The sequence below is a fragment of the Cynocephalus volans genome, chromosome 10, assembly GCF_027409185.1.
Source record: "Cynocephalus volans isolate mCynVol1 chromosome 10, mCynVol1.pri, whole genome shotgun sequence".
Taxonomy (NCBI): Eukaryota; Metazoa; Chordata; class Mammalia; order Dermoptera; family Cynocephalidae; genus Cynocephalus; species Cynocephalus volans.
Genome location: NC_084469.1, coordinates 96,159,485 through 96,182,402, shown reverse-complemented (window position 1 = coordinate 96,182,402; position 22,918 = coordinate 96,159,485).

Here is a 22,918-nt window from a genome sequence, read left to right as displayed (position 1 = left end):
CAAGGAAGCACTTGGGGCAGGCCTGGCAGGCTCTTAGCAGAAGGGGGCCGTTAGCACCAATCAAGCCAAGGGGGCCCTGAGGTAGGCCATTCGAGGGGAGTCCTTAGTGGAAAGGCAGTCCAGAGAGTTGGCTGGGGGGGGGGGAGGCACTTAGCAATGTTTTATCATTTATACTTGGCCAGAAAATTTTCTTTTTCATTCAAGTATCAAACTTATTCATAAAATATCTATTTTAATAATTATCCTTATTTTTGTAGTTTCTTCAGAATCTACTTTACGTTTTTCTCCACTCCCACATTTGTGTATTTTTGTTTGAGTCATATTTATTTAATTAAAATAAAGACTGAAAGTGAATACATGGTTTTTGTTTGATTTTTATTTTTCAGATAAACAGCTTTCAGATTTATTAGTCTGTCCATTCTGTCATTTCCCCTCTCTGGATCATTTGATTTCATTTTTCTGTGTGTGTTCAGTATATCCATTCTCCTGTGAATCTTAGGTTTGTCGTGATTTTCTTATGATGAATAAGTAGTTCTAGAAGAGTTTGATATTTATTATGTAATCATGACATATACGGGTGGGAATTTGCTTTAGAAAAGAAATTTGACTTTATCTCCTTCGTTTCAGCAATTTAACTACGATGGACTTTAGTATGATTTTTTCTTTTCTTTTTTATTCCCAGTTGGGGTTTGGTTCTTCAATCTGTGGATTGACGTATTATACCCATTTTGGAAACCCTCCATGTCAGTGACACGATGACACCCACCCAGAGGGTCCTCATGGGACCTGAGTAGGCGGGTCAAGGGCCCTCACTGTGGGTGCATCTGCAGACTGAACCGAGATGGGGTCCGGCCCCGTGGGGGACACACATACATACCGGGGCCACCCGAACGCGTCGTAGTGGGCCACGATGATGATGGTGGGAAGGTCCTCTCCACCCAGCCCCGTCAGCCGCCCCTGTGGAGACACAGCCTGTGAATGGCCAGCAGGGCCTGAGGCTGCCCCCAGGCCTTGCCACTCCTGGTTCCCACTCGGTGGGAAGACAGAGCAGGGAGTGACCCGAGTGTGGGTCTGGAAGACCCCTCCTGCAGCGGCCACATGGAGCAAGGACTGCCCTTGTTCTGACACCTTCTGGGGCACCAGATCCCCACGTGAAGCTCTTGCCGCAGACTCTGGGAGCCCCAGGGAACTCCCCCAGGGAAGAGGTGGATGCCAGGGAGGAACCCACCCAGGCCCCCTGTTCTACTCACAAAGTGTTAACAAAAGAGGGGGGAGATGTGATGAAAACAACTTTCCTGTAGGAAAGAGATCAGGCCCCTCACCCCAGCACTTGGGCTCTCCGAGATCTGTGCCCACCCTATTCTGCTCTAGCTGGGGGGGCCAATAAACTTCCCATAAAGGGCCCCTCATCACCAGGGGTCAGCTCCCGCCCCTCCCCCATCATCAGGGGTCAGCTCCCACCCCTTCCCCATCACCAGGGGTCAGTTCCCGCCCCTCCCCATCAGGGGTCAGCTCCCGCCGCTCCCCCATCATCAGGGGTCAGCTCCCGCCCCTCCCCCGCCTCCTCCCCATCATCAGGGGTCAGCTCCCGCCCCTCCCCCATCATCAGGGCTCAGCTCCCGCCCCCCGTCCAGCATCAGGGGTCAGTTCCCGCCCCTCCCCCATCAGGGCTCAGCTCGCGCCCCTCCCCCGCCTCCTCCCCATCATCAGGGGTCAGCTCGCGCCCCTCCCCCGCCCGGCCGGGCGCCCTCCCGTCTGTCTCCTGTCCCTGCTTCAGCTGGCGCCGGAGCCTCCTCGGGGCGGTCCCCTCAGGGACTGACTTCCACCCGCACGGTTCGGGCTCCATTCCCCCCACAGGCCCGGCGCCCGCTCCCACGTCAGGAGCCCCTTTCTTGCCCCCCGTGACAGACACGAGTGCGCTCTGCGGCCATCGGAGCCGGTTCGCACAAGACGCCGCCCCGCCGGCTCCTCGCGGCGCGGCTCGGGGCGGAAGGAGGGCCGGGCCGGGCGCGGGCGGCGCTGCGGGGCCTTTACCTGAGTTAAGACCCGGCGCCCGCGCGAAGCTAAAATAACCGCCCGCCGCCATCTTCGCGAGTCCCCCGAGCGCCGCCGGCCCGTGACGTCACGGACACTCCCGGAGCTGCAGGCCCCGCCCCTTACCCGGAGTCCCTCCTCCTTCCCCAGTCAGACGCCCGCTCTCTCTTCAAGCCCCGCCCACGCCACAAGCTCCGCCCCGACTCGGAGACGGGACCTTCCTTTCAATGACTCTGCCTCCGGGGTCTCTGCCTCCCGCCCCGCCCTGCGTCGTGGCCCCGCCCCTTCCTCAGCCCGTCTTCCCGTTGACCTCTCGGAGGTGGGGTCGCTGCACCCCAGGCCGGCCGTGAAGGCGGTCTTTGAGGCTCCCCTCTCGGGAGCTGGTCCTTCGGTCCTGTGGGCTCACCTGCCCGTCCCCTTCTGCCTGCGGCCCCTCTTGGTAGAGGGTGGCTTTACCTTTTGCCCCGGTCGGGTGGGTTTGGGAGCCCTGCTCACCACCTCCTGGCTGGGTGAGGTTTTGCTGACACAGCCAAGGCCTGCATGTCCCTGCGGCGTCCCCCTGGGGGCCAGCCTTTACGTGGCGACTTCTAAAGTCCCACGCAGCACCCCAAATTCAAAACCTTGGTACCTCTAAATGGATGTTTCACAGCCATGGGCAATTTGCCCCCAGAGGACACTAGGCAATGTCGGGCGACATCTGTAGTTGTCAGGACCGACGAGGAGGGTGCTCCTGGCATGGAGTAGGTGGAGGCCAGGGACGCTGCTCAGCACGTGCAGGACAGCCAAACCACAGAGCGTGATCCAGCCACAAGGTCCGCAGTGCCAAGGGGGAGAGACCCTGGTATAAAAGTAGCTCGTTTTGAGAGATTTAATGAGCCACCTACTATGGGCTCGGCCTTTGGAGGATGCGGTACTGAGTAAAACTCACATTATACCAGACCTCCAGGAACTTAGAATCAGACAGACAGATCCTAACCAAACGTTTCATTGCAATTATGGTGCTTTTAAAATTAATAACAGCTTCCTGGAGCGATAGTTCATATACCATACAATTCACTCACTGAAAGCATGAAATTCAGTGGGTTTTAGTGGTTTTATATACACAGGGTTGTATAACCATCACCACTATCAGATTCCAGAACATCTTCATCACCCTACAAAGAAATCCCACATCCATTAAAAGTCACTCTCCCATCCCCTCCCCCAGCCCCTGGCAACCACGAACCCACTTTCGGTCTCGTGGACTGGCGCGTTCATATAAATGGAATCCTACACTGTGTGGCCTTTTGTGTCTGGCGTCTTTCACTGAGCGTGATGTGTTCAAGGTTTGCCCACGTGGTAGCGTGTGTCAGAGCCTTGATCCTTTTCATGGGTGGGTCATATTCCAGTGTGTCGATGCACCATATTTTATTTATTCATTCATCAACTGACAAGCATATGATATGTTTTTGGAAGTTGGGAACCTATAGAGTGCCAAGAGAGTATAAACCCACCAGGGCCCCAAACCAGATCAGCGGTATCATGGAAGGTGTTTAAGCTGAGAGTTACATAGGAGTTACGGAGGCTGGGGGCTTCTCGGCCCAGCCAGACATTTTAACTTGTAAGACTGCCATGGGTCACATTTGTCACCTGTGACCTTGGAAGACACCAGATATTTTTCTTCAGTGGGAAGCGGTCTCTGTACAGCCACTGAGGTGACAGATTAGGTGCCAAAAGTCAAGTCCAGTTACATTACAACTGGACACTTACATTCCAAGTCCGGTTATGGCAAGCCTGATCAGGGGGACCCTTAGCTGCAGGTGAGGCCATCGGTTCCCTTAGTGCCAGGCCAGGCCAACCCAGGCAGCAATAGGGGCAGGCCAAATAAGGGTCCCTTTGTCAAGTTTTATAATTTATACTTGGTCAGGAAGTTAACTTTTACTTTCAAATATCAAATTTATTTATGAAATGTTTATTTCTTAGGTATCCTTATTTTCATAGTTTCCTTGGGATCTGTAGGCACATCATTTTTTTTCACTCCCACATTTGTGTATTTTTATTTGAATCAAATTTATTTAATAAAAATAAACACTGACAGTGAGGGCATGTTTTTTGATGGATCTTTATGATTCAAATAACAAGCTTTCAGATTTATTAATCTGTCAATTCTACCATTTTCTCCTGATAATCTGATTTTTTTTTTTTATGTTTAGTATATCCATTCTCCTGTGAATCTTTGGTTTCTTATTATTTTCTTAATTTCTTATGATGAATAAATAGTTTTAGAATATTTTAATTTTTTTTGTTTAGTAATGACATATAAGGGAATGAATTTGCTTTAGAGAAGAAATTTGACTTTATCTAATTCCTTTTAGCAATTTAACTATAATGGACTTTAGTATGATTTTCTCCTCCTTTCTTTTTTAATCCTAGTTGGGGTTTGCCAATCTACTTGGAGTTTCTTGAGTCTGTGGATTGACGTATTGCACCCATTTCGGAAAATCCTCAGGCATTACACCTTCAGGGATGGCTTCTGCCCCCTTCTCTCTCCGCTCTCTCTACACACACGCACTTGTAATGAGGCTCGTCCAGCTCTGCTTCTTCTGTCTTCCTCAGGGAAGGCCCATCAGAGACTCGGATGGAAAGTCTAGTGGGTAGCTCTAGTCAAGCATGAAAGACTGTGGCAAATCCACTCGTGACCTTTGGAGGCTTCGGCTTGCTGCTTTAGCCCCCATGCCCTGCAGCTTTAAAATGATACCCGACACTGGGTAATTTATAAAGAACAGAGGTTTATTTGGCTTACGATTTTGGGACAGCTGCATCTGGCATGGGCCTCAGGCTGCTTCTACTCGTGGCGGAAAGTGGCGGCAGCTGACGAGCACAAGCAGATCACATGGTGAGAGGAAGCAAGAGAGAGAGGGGAGGTGCCAGGGTCCTTTAAACAATCAGCTCTCGCGAGAACTCATAGAGCGAGAACTCACGCATTAATCCCCCTCCCCCAGGGAGAGCATGAATCCATTCATGAGGGATCCGCCCTCATGACTCAATCACTTTCCACACTGCCACATTGGAGATGAGATTTCCACATGCGCTTTGGAGGGGAAGACACATCCAAAGTCCATCAGGGACCAATCAGCAGCCCTGTCCCTCTGGGGAAACATTCTGTCCCAGGCACTTTGAGACTCAGGCAGATTTTACGCTGACTTGTAGGAACCCTTGGCGTGTCTCCTCATGCTCCATGTTCTTCTCCACAACACACAGAATGTCTTGTGGAAAACACCAGCCACACCGGGAGACAGGAGGTGCTCAGTTTCCCTGGGTCCGGGTTTCCAGACGTGCCTCTGGGTTTCCAACCACTCCCCAAAGTCTCAGGCCCCTCCTCAAGGCCCTCCACGACAGGAAAGCTACCGCTGCCAGCTACACCTATTTTCAGCTCCCGGGATCAGTGAAGACACCCTTGAGGAAGGGGGCGAGTGGAGAAGCATCTGGAGGACTGGACGGGGGTCTTTGGAGGCGGTTTGTGGGATGAGAAAGTCTGGGGCAGAGCTGTGAGGAGTCTGGAAAGGGACTGTGAAGTGACACACTTTTCCCTGCTGTCCATTCCTCGCCCACCTCCTGAGCCCTGGGTCCTGAGGCCCCAGGTCAGGGGTTGAACGGGAACAGGAGGGTCCAGGGCGGGGGCTGGAGAACGGCCTCTCTGCTCTGCCAGGTGCCTCAGATTCTGTGACGGCCACCGTGAAAGGTCACACAGAAGCTGCATGGGCACCGAGTGACAGCCCCGCCCCTTTCCCCCAGGGGCCCCTCCCTGGGGTGGGCGGGGCCGGCTTTCATTGTGACCCCACCCTTCCCTGGGTTCTGGCCACGCCCCCATTCCGTCCATCTTTCTCATCCACCAATGGGCTGTGAGCATTGAGGCCACGCCCACCTACCTGTTGCCTAGCACCGGCCGCTCCCAGCTGCTCTGGCTCAGTCGCTGGTCCGTGCCTTAGCTGGAGGGAGTGACTGTCCAGTGCTTAGCCATGATAAGGCGGAAGTACCCCTTTCCTTTTCCCTGCCCCGAAATGTCGGAGGAAATCCGACAGGAGAAATTGGCGAGGGCCAAGAAGAAGGTATAACATGCTGGGTCGCATCGCCAGAGCCAGCCCGAGGCCCCTCCTATGGTGGGACAGGGGCAGGACTCGGTGTCACTTCTGAGGCACACGGGGATTGCCCCTCTGTGCCTCTTGACTCCCCCCACCAAAGTCTTCTCAGCCATCCCTGCCCCCTCAGCTGCCCAGACCCTGCCCTTGCCGGCTGTCCCCGGGTGACTTTGGCCAGTAAGGTTACTTCCAGGGCTCCCCACCTGGACTCAGCCCTGGCCTCCTGCTACCCCAAACCAGACCTTCCTGGGCTCCCTGGGTCCCCTGCGTTCCCGTCTCCAAGGACCTCGGTCCTGGCTCTGTGCTCCACTTCCCCACAGTGTTGCAGTGACTCTGACATTGGTAGGAAGGAGTGGAATGTTGTCACCTCACAATCCCATTCCAAACTGTCCCAATCCCCCTGGGAGGTGTCACAATCCCTCGGGAACTGTCAGTACTGCCTGGGAGGTTTCTGGTTCCCCTTCCCCCCTTTACTTAGACGTTGCCTACCTAAAAAGCCTGCACTTCACCAGTGAGCTCAAAATGTTGACAGTATCTCTGGGTGACCATTGGGAGAACGGGTTCGGTTTGGTTTTTTCCTGGGTTTCTATTCTCTAGAGACACTTAACAATTGATTTCTGAGTCTGGATCTCACCTTAGAATTCCCTAGGATTCTGGGACCAGAGCACCTTTCAGTCACTACTCTCTGGAGGGAGATGTGCTTATCTTCTGTGGGATAAATCCTGGGCAACTGAACTTCACAGCTTGAATCTTGCCCAGATCCTGTCAATCTGGGGTGCCACAGGACTCAGGGGGCCTCTTTCTGAAGCATCAGATTTGCTTGATTCTTTTGAAAGAGAAAAATCCTCTTAATGTACTTAGGGGTGACATTCACCTGGATTTGTAAGCTCATAATGGATTTCTCTGAAATGATGCTTGGGTTGTCCTCTTTTTGTGAGGTCCCCAGATCCCTAGGGGTGTGCCCTCATGACTTCTGCCATTAGGGTACATTGACATAAACGTTTGAGAAGTACTGGGGTGCAGCTCTCAAAGCTCTGTGAGGGAGGGCCCCGATGTCTGATTTGTATTTGGCCCGCCAGCAGCTGCTGATTCATGACAAAGCCCCAGAAGACTGAAGTTCAATTCCATTCTAGCCTTTTTCTAATCATGCTATCGGTCCATTTCTTCAGCCATTTGGTGATCATGACAACACCTTATAGGGTTGCTGGTGGCATTAAATCAGATGGTACAAGTAAGAATACTTTGTAAAAACTGTAAAGTAGGTGACAAACATAGGGGCTTCCACATCTCCTGAATATTACGGCTTTTCCTTTTCACAGTTAAGAGAGTTCCAACAAAAAAGGGGCCTAACTGGCAGTAGGCCCCAGCCCAGCACTTGTGGGAGGTGCCAGTCACCTCAGGAGGTGAGTGTTGGCTGGTCAGGCTCCTGGGAACGGGGGCCTCAAGGGGCAGTAGGGGGTAATGGTAACGACCATGGAAGAAGTGTCAGGGACTGGGTAAGAAGTCTGGGTTTGAATCCTATGTCTCCCTCTGCTCGGGATATGACATAGGACTCTTCTCTGAGCTTCTCCCTTGAAGCTGTGCACACAGATGGAGCACGAGCGTGGCTGTCTCATTGGATCCTGCTGCAGGAAGCACAGGATGATGTTGACAACACCAAGGCCCAGGGCTCAATCCCTGTACTGGCCTCCACCAAAAAAAAAAAAAAGTGCAGGATAAGAGCTGCTTGGGAGGGGAGGGATGATTGGGAAGTGAGACCTTGAGAAGTGGGCACAGAGGGGCTACAGGAAGAGGGCTGGTCAAGGTTAGGAAGAAAGGACAGCAGAGGGCTTAGCCATTGAGGGGCAGAGCATCTCCATGTGTGCTCTCATCTCTTCCAGCCCCCATCATCCATCACTGGGGAGGCCTTGAGGACTTCAACTGACATTAAGGAGCTGGAGGTAAGTGCCCTCAAGGCCAGCCCCCAACCACCTCCCATGCTGGGGGCTGGGGACCCCCTTGCCAACTGAGACAGCCGACACCCAGTGTTGACAACACCAAGGCCCAGGGCTCAATCCCTGTACTGGCCACCACCAAAAAAAAAAAAAGTGCAGGATGAGAGGTGCTCGGGAGCGGAGGGACGATGAGGAAGTGAGACCTTGAGAAGTGGGCACAGAGGGGCTACAGGAGGAGGGCCTGGTCCAGGTTAGGAAGAAAGGACAGCAGAGGGCTTAGCCATTGAGGGGCAGAGCATCTCCATGTGTGCTCTCATCTCTTCCAGCCCCCATCATCCATCACTGGGGAGGCCTTGAGGACTTCAACTTACATCAAGGAGCTGGAGGTAAGTGCCCTCCAGGCCAGCCCCCCGACCACCTCCCATGCTGGGGGCTGGGGGCCACGCTGCCAGCTGAAACAGCCAACACCCCCACCCCTAATGATCGCTCTCTCTACCTCTCTCCCAACCCTCCTCCAACTCCTCCTCTCTCCATGTGCCACAGAGCCGGTGCCTAGTTCTGCAGGCAGTCCTGGACTCCACCTATGCAGTAAAGAAATATATAGAGAGTGTGGTGCAGGAACTGGTAAGAGTCCGGTGGCGTCCCCTGGTTCCACGCTGCCAATCCTGGGCTCCAATTTCCCCTTGGGGCTTTGAAGAAAAGGGGCTGGGGGTTCCCGTGCCAAGGGAGAATGGGGTGCTCGGTGGCCTAGTTCTCAGCAGGAGGGACCCCAGACCATGCAGCATGGCTCTTCCTGTTGCTGACCTGCCTGCCCACTCTCTTTTCTCCAGACACCCCTGCTTGAGTCCTTGCCGCATGGGCTCTGGGCTGTTGCCCTGTTGGAAACACTAGGCTGACAGTTGTCAGGAGCCCTGTGTTCCCACCCTAACTTAGTTCCTGCTTTGCTTGGTCTTTGGTTTTGGACAAGCCACCTCTCCTGCCTGGGCTTGAGTGTCCTGAGATAGAATTAGAGGGTGTCAAAGGTCCCTTGCAGCTCTAAGAATGAAAGATTTCTAGGCACACACGAGACATCAGGGAGACAGGGATCTTGCCTGCCCTTTTCATTCCTGGATCCCTGCTATTAAGATCAGTCCCTGTCCTTAGTGTGTGGTTCATGGTGAATACATGCACCCTTGTGAATCACAAGCTGGGAGAAGGGTAGTCTTTCCTTTCTCAGCCTCCATTTCTAGAGGTTTCTGTGGTTGTCATGTAAAGAGAATCAGGATTCAGATGTTCAGCTCTGAATCCAACAAAGACCCCAATTCTCTTTCCTTGGGAGTTCAAGGACAGTTTGTCCATTTGCGTCCCCATAGGGTCTGAGAGCTTTTCCTTGAAAATCCATTCCTGGCCCCACCACTTCCCAGTCTGGGGAATGAACCTGAGGGGACAACCTCAGTCACCTTCCCGTGACTCTCCACATGGAAAACCTGGCACCAGGAAACTGGATGAAGTGGAAAGAGGGACATGATTTCTTTGTTCGCTCCTTCCATGTCTGACGGGTTTGGGGACAGACTGAGATGGAGAGGCCGCAGGCTCGTCCTGCCCACTCCCAACCTGGAGAAGGCTCCCCCCTGCACCCCACCCTCAGCACCACGGGGTCCCCGAGGATCTGGTCTCCCTGGTGGGCCTGTCCTGGGCCATTGGTGGCATTCCTGGGGCCCGTCCCTTGCTGTTCCATCTCTGCCTCCCTGGTAAGAGATGTTTCTTTCCTCTTCCTACAGAAGGAGAGTCCGTGTCAGCAGCTGGACTCCCTGCGGGAACAACTGCAGGTGAGTGGACTCTATGGCATCCCTCATGTGCCCTAGAGAACCTTCCTGTCCCTCTCTCACCACCTGTTTGGCTTTTGTCCCAAAGGCTCAGATTCGGACCAATGCCATCTTAAAGTCCGAAAAGGAAGAGATGGAGAGAGCCCTGGCCGATGCTCGTCAGGAAGCCCGGCAGAAAGCAGGTGTGGATCTGGGCAGCCTTCCTCCCTCAACCTGGTGCCTTGGCAGGCCTTCAGGGGAGTCCTTTGGGTTCCATCTTGACCTCTGTCATTCCAGGAGAATGTCAACATCTGCGGACCTGCCTGGACTCCCGGGAAAAAGAGATCCAACAGCTGCAGGGGAGTCTGACCGCCTTCTCCACAGGGCAGGAGGACGCCGAGAGGGTGAGTCCAGCCACCTGCCCTCACGCTTGCGCCTCCACCCCCAGGGGGAAAAATGGGCTTAGAGAATTAGATAGACCTGGATGTTCACATCCCGGCTGTACGTGATCTTAGCACTTAACCTCTAATACCTTGCATTTCATCTACAAAATGGAGCTAACGATAGTAACTCCCTCCTGTGGTGGTTGTGAGGATTCGATGGATTGTGAGCACGGTGCCTGGTGCCGCACACAATACAGAGTCAGACCATGGTGATGACAGTCCTAACAATGGCAACGTGACAGGCTATCCCTGGGCCTCCGTCGGCCAGCTGTCAATCAGATCTCTTTCCCTGCCTCTTCCACCCTTACTGAGGTCTTGGGAAAAGCAACTGAGAACATGGGCTTGGAAATGCCTTGAAAAAGGTGTCAAGTGTGATTCAGGGGGAGGAAAGGTCACCGCTGAACGGTTGCTGTAGGTGTCGGTGTTCGTGTGCCCCGACTCCATCTTCTCCCTGCCGAATCCTGACTTTGCCTTTCTGTATTTGCAGTCCTACCGCAACCTCAAGAGCGAGCGAGATGCCCTCTTCCTTCAGCTGGAGGACAACAAGTAGGAGGGGGACGGTGGGTGGCAGGTCTGGGGGGTCCTCGGCACGGGTGATGTGGTGGGAGGTGGGAGGGTAGAGGTGAGCACGATGAGGGGGACGCACAGCTTTGGACACGTGCAGAGCCTAGCTGTGGCCCCAGCTGTGCCAGTGACTCGTGTGTGGCCTCAGGCAATTCATGTCCTCTCTGTGGACAGGCACTTGAGAGTCCAGGTGTCCCCTTCCCATGCCATAGTCCTCTGGTTGTGTGGCAAAGTCAGTGCATTGATGGCAAAAGTCGTCCTTTCTGTTCCTCGTTCTTTACATTCTCCACCACCTCTGGCCACAGGAACAACTATGAAGTCCTCAAGGCCCAGCAGGCCCAGCTGAAGGGCAAGATTCGCGTCCTTGAAATGGAGAAGGCGGCCTTACAGGTCCAGGCGAAAACGCTCGCAACATCCAAGCTCCTGCCAAACCAAGTGAGTGGCTGCAGCCCAGGGGGTTGGTTTTATGGTTGTGGGGTAGAGAGGAAGGTGGCAGCCTGACCCTCCTGCAGCCACTCCTTACACGGCTTATGCCCCTGTGCTCTGGGCAGGTGCACACTTCAAGCTGAGCTGCAGGCTCGCGTCATCGGGCTGGCGTGTCACCCATTCTGCCTGCGTGTCCTCCGCACTCACCCCCTGGGCCTTTGTTCCCCCACCTCTAAAATGGGGTGCTGGAGACCTCACACGAAATGGTACAGGGAGGGCCCCCTGTGTGCCTGTGCCGTGCCCCTTCCCTGTGCCGTGGGTCTCCGGCTGCATCAGGTGGCCACCGACTGCTTCTCTCCATCCAGACCAATTAGAACATGGAGGTCCCCAGTGCACTGCATTCAGGGCAGCACGTGAAGATGGAGCTGGCTGAGAAGTTGGGCCAGCTTCGTGAGAAGCTGGGAGACCTAAAGGAGATGGGAATCGCTGCCCCATTCAGGAAGGGCTAGGAGACAGGCACCAGCCTCTGAGGGGGGTTCCAGAGCCAGCACAGAGGCAGCTCCAGCCGGGGGGACAGGTGACCCCAGTCATGCACTGCAGTCCTCTGACTATTCATTGCTCCCTTCCTTCTGACCACACAGCTGCCGCAGAACATACAGAAATGCCAGGAGAACCAAGGCTTCAGCAACAATCTCTGCTTTCCATTGTTTTATCGAGCAGAAAAGTATTGTGACAGTAACATCATGGACATCTGAGATGTGGGGCCCAGGGCTCTGCCCCCTCCCAGTTCCTGCTACCCTGTCCTTGCCACCATGTCTCTGCCACCCTCTTCCTTCCACCCTGTCCCTGCCACCCTGTCCCTGCCACTCCTTCCCAGTCACCCTTTTATCATGTTAAGACCCCTGTTCTTTAAAAAAAAAAACGAAAAATCCAAAAAAAACAAAAAAAGGAAAAAAGGAAAAAAAAAATTAAAAAAGGAAAAAAACAAAAAAAAGAAGACAGCACCCAGAAAACACTGAAAAGAAGAAGACAATGCCCTGAAAATACTCAAAAGAAGACAACATCCAGAGAACACCCAAAAAGAGACAACACCCGGAGAGCATCCTAAAGATGATAGCACCCAGAAAACCCCCAAAAGAAGAAAACACTGAGAAAACACCGAAAAGAAGAGAACACCCAAAAGACGATGACATGCAGAAAATACTCGAAAGAAGATATCCAGAAAACACCAAAAAGAAGAAAACACACAACCCAGAAAAAAAAACACACAGAAGAAAACACCCCCCAAAAAGGAAGAAAACCTTTACAAAAAGAATAAAACCCAAACATAAAGAAAAACTGCCCAAAAGAAGAAAAAAACAAAACCCAAAAGAAGACAACCCCAACAAAAAGAAGAGAACCCCAACAGAAAGAAGAAAAATCCCCCCAAAATAAGAAAACCCCAACAAAAAGCAGAAACCACCCCACATGAAGGAAACCCCAACAAAAATAAAACCCCACTGATAAGAAGATAACCTCTCAGAAAAGAAACCGCCCAAAAGAAAACTGGAAAAGTAGAACCCCCCCAGAAGAAGAAAACAGCAACAAAGCGAAAAAAACCCACAATAAAAGAAGAATCCCACAAGAAGAAAAACCCCAGTAAAAAGAAGAAAGTGCCAGCAATAGGAAGCCCCAAAGAAGAAATTCCCAATGAAAAGAACAAAACCCTAACAAAAAGAAGAAACACCCCCCACAAAAAAGAAAAGTCTCTACAAAGAAGAAAAACCTCTGAAAAGAAGAAAAACTTCCAGAAAAGAAAACCTCAACAAAAAGAAGAAACCATGCACCCCAAAAAGAGAACCCCCAAAGAAGGAAATCCTAACAAAAAGAAAAACCCCGTAAAAGAAAAAAACACCCAAATAGAAAAAACTCCAATAGAAAGAAGAAAACCCCCCAGGAAAACAAGAAAACCCCCCAAAAAGCCCCAAAAGAAGAAACCCCCAAAGACGAAAACCCCAACAAAAGGAAAACTCCAAAAGAGAACCCCCCCAAAAAGAAAACCCCCCAAAAGAAGAAAACCAAAAACTCCCCGAGAAGTAAACTCCCACAAAAAGAAAAACCCTGCAAAAAAAAAATCCACACAGAAGAAAACCCTAACAATAAATAAATAAATAAATAAAAATCCAAAAGAAGAAACCCCCTAAAAAATGTACAAAAATGTACAGAAATATACAAAAATCAAAAAATGCAAAACAGACAAACAACAGCAACAACAACAACAAAAAAAAAAAAACAGGAAAAATACTAAAAGAGAGAAAAAGAAAAAAAAAAAAAACCATAAAAGAAAAACCAAAAATAAATATGTAAGAAAACAAAAAGAAAAAAGAAAGAAAGAAAGAAAGCAGCAGGGTGCCCTCACCAGTATTCCAGCCTCAGGGACCCATAGGGGAAGACCAGTAGAATTGGTCCCTTGGGCAGGCCAGTCAGGGGGCCCCTTAATGCTGGGGCAGGCCAAGGAAGCACTTGGGGCAGGCCTGGCAGGCCCTTAGCGGAAGGGGGCCCTTAGCAGTGGGGGGGGTCCTGAATAGTAGGTCGGGCCATGGAGGCCCTGAGTGACAAGTAGGCTAGAACAGGGGCCCATAGTGCCAGGCCAGGGGGCCCCTAGGTGGCCAGACCAGGCCAAGGAAGCACTTGGGGCAGGCCTGGCAGGCTCTTAGCAGAAGGGGGCCGTTAGCACCAATCAAGCCAAGGGGGCCCTGAGGTAGGCCATTCGAGGGGAGTCCTTAGTGGAAAGGCAGTCCAGAGAGTTGGCTGGGGGGGGGGGGAGGCACTTAGCAATGTTTTATCATTTATACTTGGCCAGAAAATTTTCTTTTTCATTCAAGTATCAAACTTATTCATAAAATATCTATTTTAATAATTATCCTTATTTTTGTAGTTTCTTCAGAATCTACTTTACGTTTTTCTCCACTCCCACATTTGTGTATTTTTGTTTGAGTCATATTTATTTAATTAAAATAAAGACTGAAAGTGAATACATGGTTTTTGTTTGATTTTTATTTTTCAGATAAACAGCTTTCAGATTTATTAGTCTGTCCATTCTGTCATTTCCCCTCTCTGGATCATTTGATTTCATTTTTCTGTGTGTGTTCAGTATATCCATTCTCCTGTGAATCTTAGGTTTGTCGTGATTTTCTTATGATGAATAAGTAGTTCTAGAAGAGTTTGATATTTATTATGTAATCATGACATATACGGGTGGGAATTTGCTTTAGAAAAGAAATTTGACTTTATCTCCTTCGTTTCAGCAATTTAACTACGATGGACTTTAGTATGATTTTTTCTTTTCTTTTTTATTCCCAGTTGGGGTTTGGTTCTTCAATCTGTGGATTGACGTATTATACCCATTTTGGAAACCCTCCATGTCAGTGACACGATGACACCCACCCAGAGGGTCCTCATGGGACCTGAGTAGGCGGGTCAAGGGCCCTCACTGTGGGTGCATCTGCAGACTGAACCGAGATGGGGTCCGGCCCCGTGGGGGACACACATACATACCGGGGCCACCCGAACGCGTCGTAGTGGGCCACGATGATGATGGTGGGAAGGTCCTCTCCACCCAGCCCCGTCAGCCGCCCCTGTGGAGACACAGCCTGTGAATGGCCAGCAGGGCCTGAGGCTGCCCCCAGGCCTTGCCACTCCTGGTTCCCACTCGGTGGGAAGACAGAGCAGGGAGTGACCCGAGTGTGGGTCTGGAAGACCCCTCCTGCAGCGGCCACATGGAGCAAGGACTGCCCTTGTTCTGACACCTTCTGGGGCACCAGATCCCCACATGAAGCTCTTGCCGCAGACTCTGGGAGCCCCAGGGAACTCCCCCAGGGAAGAGGTGGATGCCAGGGAGGAACCCACCCAGGCCCCCTGTTCTACTCACAAAGTGTTAACAAAAGAGGGGGGAGATGTGATGAAAACAACTTTCCTGTAGGAAAGAGATCAGGCCCCTCACCCCAGCACTTGGGCTCTCCGAGATCTGTGCCCACCCTATTCTGCTCTAGCTGGGGGGGCCAATAAACTTCCCATAAAGGGCCCCTCATCACCAGGGGTCAGCTCCCGCCCCTCCCCCATCATCAGGGGTCAGCTCCCACCCCTTCCCCATCACCAGGGGTCAGTTCCCGCCCCTCCCCATCAGGGGTCAGCTCCCGCCGCTCCCCCATCATCAGGGGTCAGCTCCCGCCCCTCCCCCGCCTCCTCCCCATCATCAGGGGTCAGCTCCCGCCCCTCCCCCATCATCAGGGCTCAGCTCCCGCCCCCCGTCCAGCATCAGGGGTCAGTTCCCGCCCCTCCCCCATCAGGGGTCAGCTCGCGCCCCTCCCCCGCCTCCTCCCCATCATCAGGGGTCAGCTCGCGCCCCTCCCCCGCCCGGCCGGGCGCCCTCCCGTCTGTCTCCTGTCCCTGCTTCAGCTGGCGCCGGAGCCTCCTCGGGGCGGTCCCCTCAGGGACTGACTTCCACCCGCACGGTTCGGGCTCCATTCCCCCCACAGGCCCGGCGCCCGCTCCCACGTCAGGAGCCCCTTCTTGCCCCCCGTGACAGACACGAGTGCGCTCTGCGGCCATCGGAGCCGGTTCGCACAAGACGCCGCCCCGCCGGCTCCTCGCGGCGCGGCTCGGGGCGGAAGGAGGGCCGGGCCGGGCGCGGGCGGCGCTGCGGGGCCTTTACCTGAGTTAAGACCCGGCGCCCGCGCGAAGCTAAAATAACCGCCGGCCGCCATCTTCGCGAGTCCCCCGAGCGCCGCCGGCCCGTGACGTCACGGACACTCCCGGAGCTGCAGGCCCCGCCCCTTACCCGGAGTCCCTCCTCCTTCCCCAGTCAGACGCCCGCTCTCTCTTCAAGCCCCGCCCACGCCACAAGCTCCGCCCCGACTCGGAGACGGGACCTTCCTTTCAATGACTCTGCCTCCGGGGTCTCTGCCTCCCGCCCCGCCCTGCGTCGTGGCCCCGCCCCTTCCTCAGCCCGTCTTCCCGTTGACCTCTCGGAGGTGGGGTCGCTGCACCCCAGGCCGGCGGTGAAGGCGGTCTTTGAGGCTCCCCTCTCGGGAGCTGGTCCTTCGGTCCTGTGGGCTCACCTGCCCGTCCCCTTCTGCCTGCGGCCCCTCTTGGTAGAGGGTGGCTTTACCTTTTGCCCCGGTCGGGTGGGTTTGGGAGCCCTGCTCACCACCTCCTGGCTGGGTGAGGTTTTGCTGACACAGCCAAGGCCTGCATGTCCCTGCGGCGTCCCCCTGGGGGCCAGCCTTTACGTGGCGACTTCTAAAGTCCCACGCAGCACCCCAAATTCAAAACCTTGGTACCTCTAAATGGATGTTTCACAGCCATGGGCAATTTGCCCCCAGAGGACACTAGGCAATGTCGGGCGACATCTGTAGTTGTCAGGACCGACGAGGAGGGTGCTCCTGGCATGGAGTAGGTGGAGGCCAGGGACGCTGCTCAGCACGTGCAGGACAGCCAAACCACAGAGCGTGATCCAGCCACAAGGTCCGCAGTGCCAAGGGGGAGAGACCCTGGTATAAAAGTAGCTCGTTTTGAGAGATTTAATGAGCCACCTACTATGGGCTCGGCCTTTGGAGGATGCGGTACTGAGTAAAACTCACATTATACCAGACCTCCAGGAACTTAGAATCAGACAGACAGATCCTAACCAAACGTTTCATTGCAATTATGGTGCTTTTAAAATTAATAACAGCTTCCTGGAGCGATAGTTCATATACCATACAATTCACTCACTGAAAGCATGAAATTCAGTGGGTTTTAGTGGTTTTATATACACAGGGTTGTATAACCATCACCACTATCAGATTCCAGAACATCTTCATCACCCTACAAAGAAATCCCACATCCATTAAAAGTCACTCTCCCATCCCCTCCCCCAGCCCCTGGCAACCACGAACCCACTTTCGGTCTCGTGGACTGGCGCGTTCATATAAATGGAATCCTACACTGTGTGGCCTTTTGTGTCTGGCGTCTTTCACTGAGCGTGATGTGTTCAAGGTTTGCCCACGTGGTAGCGTGTGTCAGAGCCTTGATCCTTTTCATGGGTGGGTCATATTCCAGTGTGTCGATGCACCATATTTTATTTATTCATTCATCAACTGACAAGCATATGATATGTTTTTGGAAGTTGGGAACCTATAGAGTGCCAAGAGAGTATAAACCCACCAGGGCCCCAAACCAGATCAGCGGTATCATGGAAGGTGTTTAAGCTGAGAGTTACATAGGAGTTACGGAGGCTGGGGGCTTCTCGGCCCAGCCAGACATTTTAACTTGTAAGACTGCCATGGGTCACATTTGTCACCTGTGACCTTGGAAGACACCAGATATTTTTCTTCAGTGGGAAGCGGTCTCTGTACAGCCACTGAGGTGACAGATTAGGTGCCAAAAGTCAAGTCCAGTTACATTACAACTGGACACTTACATTCCAAGTCCGGTTATGGCAAGCCTGATCAGGGGGACCCTTAGCTGCAGGTGAGGCCATCGGTTCCCTTAGTGCCAGGCCAGGCCAACCCAGGCAGCAATAGGGGCAGGCCAAATAAGGGTCCCTTTGTCAAGTTTTATAATTTATACTTGGTCAGGAAGTTAACTTTTACTTTCAAATATCAAATTTATTTATGAAATGTTTATTTCTTAGGTATCCTTATTTTCATAGTTTCCTTGGGATCTGTAGGCACATCATTTTTTTTCACTCCCACATTTGTGTATTTTTATTTGAATCAAATTTATTTAATAAAAATAAACACTGACAGTGAGGGCATGTTTTTTGATGGATCTTTATGATTCAAATAACAAGCTTTCAGATTTATTAATCTGTCAATTCTACCATTTTCTCCTGATAATCTGATTTTTTTTTTTTATGTTTAGTATATCCATTCTCCTGTGAATCTTTGGTTTCTTATTATTTTCTTAATTTCTTATGATGAATAAATAGTTTTAGAATATTTTAATTTTTTTTGTTTAGTAATGACATATAAGGGAATGAATTTGCTTTAGAGAAGAAATTTGACTTTATCTAATTCCTTTTAGCAATTTAACTATAATGGACTTTAGTATGATTTTCTCCTCCTTTCTTTTTTAATCCTAGTTGGGGTTTGCCAATCTACTTGGAGTTTCTTGAGTCTGTGGATTGACGTATTGCACCCATTTCGGAAAATCCTCAGGCATTACACCTTCAGGGATGGCTTCTGCCGCCTTCTCTCTCCGCTCTCTCTACACACACGCACTTGTAATGAGGCTCGTCCAGCTCTGCTTCTTCTGTCTTCCTCAGGGAAGGCCCATCAGAGACTCGGATGGAAAGTCTAGTGGGTAGCTCTAGTCAAGCATGAAAGACTGTGGCAAATCCACTCGTGACCTTTGGAGGCTTCGGCTTGCTGCTTTAGCCCCCATGCCCTGCAGCTTTAAAATGATACCCGACACTGGGTAATTTATAAAGAACAGAGGTTTATTTGGCTTACGATTTTGGGACAGCTGCATCTGGCATGGGCCTCAGGCTGCTTCTACTCGTGGCGGAAAGTGGCGGCAGCTGACGAGCACAAGCAGATCACATGGTGAGAGGAAGCAAGAGAGAGAGGGGAGGTGCCAGGGTCCTTTAAACAATCAGCTCTCGCGAGAACTCATAGAGCGAGAACTCACGCATTAATCCCCCTCCCCCAGGGAGAGCATGAATCCATTCATGAGGGATCCGCTCTCATGACTCAATCACTTTCCACACTGCCACATTGGAGATGAGATTTCCACATGCGCTTTGGAGGGGACGACACATCCAAAGTCCATCAGGGACCAATCAGCAGCCCTGTCCCTCTGGGGAAACATTCTGTCCCAGGCACTTTGAGACTCAGGCAGATTTTACGCTGACTTGTAGGAACCCTTGGCGTGTCTCCTCATGCTCCATGTTCTTCTCCACAACACACAGAATGTCTTGTGGAAAACACCAGCCACACCGGGAGACAGGAGGTGCTCAGTTTCCCTGGGTCCGGGTTTCCAGACGTGCCTCTGGGTTTCCAACCACTCCCCAAAGTCTCAGGCCCCTCCTCAAGGCCTTCCCCGACAGGAAAGCTACTGCTGCCAGCTACACCTATTTTCAGCTCCCGGGATCAGTGAAGACCCCCTTGAGGAAGGGGGCGAGTGGAGAAGCATCTGGAGGACTGGACGGGGGTCTTTGGAGGCGGTTTCTGGGATGAGAAAGTCTGGGGCAGAGCTGTGAGGAGTCTGGAAAGGGACTGTGAAGTGACACACTTTTCCCTGCTGTCCATTCCTCGCCCACCTCCTGAGCCCTGGGTCCTGAGGCCCCAGGTCAGGGGTTGAACGGGAACAGGAGGGTCCAGGGCGGGGGCTGGAGAACGGCCTCTCTGCTCTGCCAGGTGCCTCAGATTCTGTGACGGCCACCGTGAAGGGTCACACAGAAGCTGCATGGGCACCGAGTGACAGCCCCGCCCCTTTCCCCCAGGGGCCCCTCCCTGGGGTGGGCGGGGCCGGCTTTCATTGTGACCCCACCCTTCCCTGGGTTCTGGCCACGCCCCCATTCCGTCCATCTTTCTCATCCACCAATGGGCTGTGAGCATTGAGGCCACGCCCACCTACCTGTTGCCTAGCACCGGCCGCTCCCAGCTGCTCTGGCTCAGTCGCTGGTCCGTGCCTTAGCTGGAGGGAGTGACTGTCCAGTGCTTAGCCATGATAAGGCGGAAGTACCCCTTTCCTTTTCCCTGCCCCGAAATGTCGGAGGAAATCCGACAGGAGAAATTGGCGAGGGCCAAGAAGAAGGTATAACATGCTGGGTCGCATCGCCAGAGCCAGCCCGAGGCCCCTCCTATGGTGGGACAGGGGCAGGACTCGGTGTCACTTCTGAGGCACACGGGGATTGCCCCTCTGTGCCTCTTGACTCCCCCCACCAAAGTCTTCTCAGCCATCCCTGCCCCCTCAGCTGCCCAGACCCTGCCCTTGCCGGCTGTCCCCGGGTGACTTTGGCCAGTAAGGTTACTTCCAGGGCTCCCCACCTGGACTCAGCCCTGGCCTCCTGCTACCCCAAACCAGACCTTCCTGGGCTCCCTGGGTCCCCTGCGTTCCCGTCTCCAAGGACCTCGGTCCTGGCTCTGTGCTCCACTTCCCCACAGTGTTGCAGTGACTCTGACATTGGTAGGAAGGAGTGGAATGTTGTCACCTCACAATCCCATTCCAAACTGTCCCAATCCCCCTGGGAGGTGTCACAATCCCTCGGGAACTGTCAGTACTGCCTGGGAGGTTTCTGGTTCCCCTTCCCCCCTTTACTTAGACGTTGCCTACCTAAAAAGCCTGCACTTCACCAGTGAGCTCAAAATGTTGACAGTATCTCTGGGTGACCATTGGGAGAACGGGTTCGGTTTGGTTTTTTCCTGGGTTTCTATTCTCTAGAGACACTTAACAATTGATTTCTGAGTCTGGATCTCACCTTAGAATTCCCTAGGATTCTGGGACCAGAGCACCTTTCAGTCACTACTCTCTGGAGGGAGATGTGCTTATCTTCTGTGGGATAAATCCTGGGCAACTGAACTTCACAGCTTGAATCTTGCCCAGATCCTGTCAATCTGGGGTGCCACAGGACTCAGGGGGCCTCTTTCTGAAGCATCAGATTTGCTTGATTCTTTTGAAAGAGAAAAATCCTCTTAATGTACTTAGGGGTGACATTCACCTGGATTTGTAAGCTCATAATGGATTTCTCTGAAATGATGCTTGGGTTGTCCTCTTTTTGTGAGGTCCCCAGATCCCTAGGGGTGTGCCCTCATGACTTCTGCCATTAGGGTACATTGACATAAACGTTTGAGAAGTACTGGGGTGCAGCTCTCAAAGCTCTGTGAGGGAGGGCCCCGATGTCTGATTTGTATTTGGCCCGCCAGCAGCTGCTGATTCATGACAAAGCCCCAGAAGACTGAAGTTCAATTCCATTATTGCCTTTTTCTAATCATGCTATCGGTCCATTTCTTCAGCCATTTGGTGATCATGACAACACCTTATAGGGTTGCTGGTGGCATTAAATCAGATGGTACAAGTAAGAATACTTTGTAAAAACTGTAAAGTAGGTGACAAACATAGGGGCTTCCACATCTCCTGAATATTACGGCTTTTCCTTTTCACAGTTAAGAGAGTTCCAACAAAAAAGGGGCCTAACTGGCAGTAGGCCCCAGCCCAGCACTTGTGGGAGGTGCCAGTCACCTCAGGAGGTGAGTGTTGGCTGGTCAGGCTCCTGGGAACGGGGGCCTCAAGGGGCAGTAGGGGGTAATGGTAACGACCATGGAAGAAGTGTCAGGGACTGGGTAAGAAGTCTGGGTTTGAATCCTATGTCTCCCTCTGCTCGGGATATGACATAGGACTCTTCTCTGAGCTTCTCCCTTGAAGCTGTGCACACAGATGGAGCACGAGCGTGGCTGTCTCATTGGATCCTGCTGCAGGAAGCACAGGATGATGTTGACAACACCAAGGCCCAGGGCTCAATCCCTGTACTGGCCTCCACCAAAAAAAAAAAAAAGTGCAGGATAAGAGCTGCTTGGGAGGGGAGGGATGATTGGGAAGTGAGACCTTGAGAAGTGGGCACAGAGGGGCTACAGGAAGAGGGCTGGTCAAGGTTAGGAAGAAAGGACAGCAGAGGGCTTAGCCATTGAGGGGCAGAGCATCTCCATGTGTGCTCTCATCTCTTCCAGCCCCCATCATCCATCACTGGGGAGGCCTTGAGGACTTCAACTGACATTAAGGAGCTGGAGGTAAGTGCCCTCAAGGCCAGCCCCCAACCACCTCCCATGCTGGGGGCTGGGGACCCCCTTGCCAACTGAGACAGCCGACACCCAGTGTTGACAACACCAAGGCCCAGGGCTCAATCCCTGTACTGGCCACCACCAAAAAAAAAAAAAGTGCAGGATGAGAGGTGCTCGGGAGCGGAGGGACGATGAGGAAGTGAGACCTTGAGAAGTGGGCACAGAGGGGCTACAGGAGGAGGGCCTGGTCCAGGTTAGGAAGAAAGGACAGCAGAGGGCTTAGCCATTGAGGGGCAGAGCATCTCCATGTGTGCTCTCATCTCTTCCAGCCCCCATCATCCATCACTGGGGAGGCCTTGAGGACTTCAACTTACATCAAGGAGCTGGAGGTAAGTGCCCTCCAGGCCAGCCCCCCGACCACCTCCCATGCTGGGGGCTGGGGGCCACGCTGCCAGCTGAAACAGCCAACACCCCCACCCCTAATGATCGCTCTCTCTACCTCTCTCCCAACCCTCCTCCAACTCCTCCTCTCTCCATGTGCCACAGAGCCGGTGCCTAGTTCTGCAGGCAGTCCTGGACTCCACCTATGCAGTAAAGAAATATATAGAGAGTGTGGTGCAGGAACTGGTAAGAGTCCGGTGGCGTCCCCTGGTTCCACGCTGCCAATCCTGGGCTCCAATTTCCCCTTGGGGCTTTGAAGAAAAGGGGCTGGGGGTTCCCGTGCCAAGGGAGAATGGGGTGCTCGGTGGCCTAGTTCTCAGCAGGAGGGACCCCAGACCATGCAGCATGGCTCTTCCTGTTGCTGACCTGCCTGCCCACTCTCTTTTCTCCAGACACCCCTGCTTGAGTCCTTGCCGCATGGGCTCTGGGCTG